This window comes from Dioscorea cayenensis, chromosome 9, assembly GCF_009730915.1.
Source record: "Dioscorea cayenensis subsp. rotundata cultivar TDr96_F1 chromosome 9, TDr96_F1_v2_PseudoChromosome.rev07_lg8_w22 25.fasta, whole genome shotgun sequence".
NCBI lineage: Eukaryota > Viridiplantae > Streptophyta > Magnoliopsida > Dioscoreales > Dioscoreaceae > Dioscorea > Dioscorea cayenensis.
The window spans coordinates 23,380,450-23,384,762 of record NC_052479.1 but is presented as its reverse complement, the minus strand read 5'-3'; positions in this window follow the sequence as shown (position 1 = coordinate 23,384,762).

The following is a 4,313-nucleotide window of genomic DNA, read 5'->3' as shown; positions in this document are numbered from 1 at the left end:
ACTTTATTGAACATGGAGAGTGATGTTGCCTCTCTCAACATGTGTGCTATTCAACTCCAAGCATCCACACAATCCCTGAAAGTAATGGAAGACACATGTGAAGCCCTAGAAATACGTAAATATATAAAATATAAGAGAAACTAAAGTGGCTACAACTAAAGATAAATAAACCAAAATGTAGCAAGGGACTTCCCTTGCTAACTGACAACAAGAAGTAAATAAAAAGAAACAAAAGCAAAGAAATGGAATATAAAGGATAGACTATGGCAACACTGATGAACTAAGAAAGGTTCACTCCCGGTGCTAGAATCATTGCCCGATCCAGTAGAATCCTCCTGAGACTCTCCCAAATCAGAAGTGTTAATCCTGATATGATGAATGGGTTACTCAGGGGAAAGTCTCACACCCAGATGCTCAGTGATATGAGTGACACTCCTCTGCATCCATCGGAATACTGCTGCAGAACAAGTAATCTAGTTCGGGGCGCGAGGAGGGGATCGGGATCTCGAGAGTGGAATCAGGTGGTGGCGAGGCAGGAGTAGTATCACTTGCCGAGGGTACATTAGAAGCTACAGTAGATGTAGTAGATTGCCAAACTCTATAATCCACTTTCCTAGTAGTATGAACACACTGCAGCATCCCTATCAATCACAAAGTCTCTAAGGACATTACTGCAAACCCCCCTACAATCCTCATGTGATCGGTCCCTTGAAGTAGGCCCATATGCCTAATAACACGGTGATGTAAGGGCCGACGAATAAGGCCCCAATACGGGGATCTGTCCCTTGATGTGTAATAGAAACTGCCACCTCATAGTCCAAATGCAGGTAGAAACCATCCACCGTGCTCAGTAAATAATCAAAATCACGATGACTGACTACCCCAGTACTATCGTTGCATCTAGTGCGAATATGACTGAGGATACAATGAATGTACTGAAGTGTCGGAGAGCAAAATGTGGTGGCCTTATTTTGATTAGGGTCATAAATTGGTGCAGGGCTCAGTCATCGCCATGCTTCCTCCACAGAATCCCCAGCCATCCAGAAGATCAACAACTCGTCATAAGCAGGGGTTCAAGTGAACTTCGTATCATATAATCCCAGCCGGACTAAGAACTCTGTCAGACTCATCCGTTGTAATGCACCGTAGACTTGGAAATTGTATCAAATTAGCTTGATAGAATGTAACAGTGCTATAGGACAACTCAAATGTAGCCAACACCTCGAGCGCCAACTGTTCATAAGTGTTATCTGTGATCTTGAATAACTGACCGCCATGTCCCAACACTCTGTAACCTCTAAACTTCCTCCTCAACTTCCATCTCTCAGAGAACATCCCAATCAATCTCCCGTAACTCGCCAAAGCGACAACATGATAGGCGAGTGTAGTGCTCCTAATGCACTGAAGTATGAAACTTAGGTGTGTAATCAGCATCAGGTGTGGATGCATCCACTTGGGGTCACTTGGAAGGCTCGACTGAAGTATGTTTCCTTGGCATTATTTGTAAAAGAGAGGAGTACAATCAGTACAAGAAATATGGGGAAACAGGTGGAGCACGATAGTGCAAGACACACGAAAAGCGTGCCATACCAGAGGACAAAATCGTGCACCACTCTCTTCTCTTGCATACATGAGGAGACACGATTGTGCAATGATTCGAAACATGGTCACGTCCTGAAACAATCATCGTCCCAGCAGGAGAGTGCAAAGCGACCATACCCAAAATCCCTCAAAAATTTTGAAAGAAACCTTAAGCGTTGATCATGGTGAGCCCGGGCATCTGAAAAACAAAAAGTAGGAAGATGGAAAACCTCTGAATGAAACCCAAAAGTAGTGCCAAGGACTTACCAGAACAGATGAGTAAAACAACGATTAAACACGATCAAGATCCGATAAGAAACAAGATAGAACTTCGCGACAATGAATAATCGAAAAGAATGAGGGGACGACCGAGAAAACGGAATGAACAGGTGTGATAGGCGGCTAGATTTTAAGATGGAAGCCGAACGGTCGCGACCGAGCATGCACAAGATACGTGCATACTCGGGGCACCAGGGTTAGTGTTTGAATTCGAGGCAAGAACGAGCGTGAAAGGCGTGCTCTTCCCCCTGATTTTCTCAGGAAAAAAACTGGAACCAACAGGCAGGGGAGCACGAGCGTGATAAGATCATGCTCATTGTGTTGAGGCCCATGACGTGCTCGCCCTGAAAATCTATAAAACTCAAAACCAGTGAGAATCCGTGGGATAAGTAGGGGCACGCTTTGCACATGCTTGCTCTGAAAAAGTCCAGGGCAAGGGTTTTTCTTCTCAAAATCGAACAAATAAACGGTGCAAGATCAATTAGTGAAAACACCAACTCCCACAACAATATGGAAATACAAAGAGAGTCCAACAGTTAAGATAAACCACAGCGAAGGTGGTGATAAGAAAAATAAAAAACAAGACAAACGACAAAAAAGAAAACAAGAAAGACAAAAATCCATATAACAACTTGGGTTGCCTCCCAAGAAGTGCTTGTTTAGCGTCACTAGCTTGACATACCTATTGCTTGCTCAAAGAGTCTCGTGACATTGAGGCCTCACATCGCCATCTAGAAAGCATAAGCATGAATATGACAATAATGAATTTATCAAATTGGTCTCACCAAAGGCCCATGAATTTGGATGATTATGAACGGGTAGTAAGTTGGGTGGCTTTTTCTTTTTAGTGATCACATTCTTCCACCAAAAAGTTGCTTGGGAGACTTTCTTCATTGGTGGCTTCGGGAGCATGGCTACCTCCACCCTCACCACATCTAGACATTGTGAGTCCTCTACTCCCTCTTCCATGTCCTCATCCTCAAGAGGGTTGTCTTCAAGTAGCTCAAATAACTAACCTTTCATGAACATGTCCTGCACATAATCAGAAACCAAATTGTTAATAGCATCCACATAGTAACAAGTATCGTCAAAGTCCATCGTGAGTCGCATAGAATTACGGAGTTTGAATATCACTTCATCTTCCCTCACTCAAAGTGCCATTTGACGGTCCTTGACATCAATAAGAGCTTTGGACATAGTCAAGAACAGTCTGCCCAGAATTAATGGAACCTCAACCTTGTCATCAACATCCAAAATGATGAAGTCTACTGGAAAAATAAATTTGTCCACCTTCACTAAAACATCTTCAATGATTCCATGTGGTTGTCTGATGGATCTATCAGCCAGTTGTAGCGTCATAGGAGTAGACTTTGGCTCCCCAAGACCAAGCTTTGGAAAATTTTATAGGGCATGAGATTATGCTTGCCCCAAATCAGTAAGTGCTTTTTCATCAATTAATGCACCAATTGTGTAAGGGATGATGAATCACCTGGGGTCTTTTTCCTTTTTGGGGTCAATGCTAAACATTTCTCACTAAGTGTCACTGACGACACATCTTCCAATTTCCTCTTATTCGTAAACAATCATTTCAAAAATTTGGCATATCTTGACATTTTAGCAAGAGCTTCAACAAATGGAACATTAATGTGCAAGGTCTTGAACATGTCGAGGAATTTCTTATATTGCTCATCTTGTTGATCTTTTTTCACCGTCACAGGGTAGGGGAGTTGGGGTTGATACACCGGTGGTGCAATTTTCTCTTTACCCTATTCCATTGTCTTTTCCTTTGCATCAATTGGGGCCTCAAGATCAACAATGTTAGATGGCTCAACAACTTCTTTTTTGGCTTCTTTTTCAACAAAATTTGGGAGTTGCTTCCCGCTCCTCGATGATACACCCTTAAGGGATTCCTTTGGGTTAATCTCAGTGTTACTAGGAAGTAACCCCAAAAGCTTTTCCTCAATTAATTTGGACATTTGAGCCATATGGTGTTCTAGATTCCGTAATGTGGCATTAGTGTTCCAGATCATCTCTTAATGATTCAAAAGACAACTCTCTGTACCCTATATAAACTAACTGAGCAACTCAGTGAGTTTAGCAATCAAATTTGAGGAGGAAGAGGGCTATGATGATTGCGTGCTCGGTGGGGGAAGCTCTATTCTATTGTTGTCCTTGCCCTTGTCTTGATTGGCTCCATGAAAAGTTAGGGTGATTTTTCCACCTCGGATTATAGGTGTTGTTGTATGGGTTGTTTTGGAACCGGTGATTCTGTGCAACAAAGTCCACCTATTCGAACTGTCCTAGACCCATGTCAGCAGAGTCACTAGTCTGACATGGGGGAGCCCAACTGTCTCTTGATGGTCCGCTAATTGAGAAGATCGATTGCATTGCATCCAATCGCTTCGTGATAACTTCAACCTATGCGGCCAATGTGGTGACATGATGTGAGATCC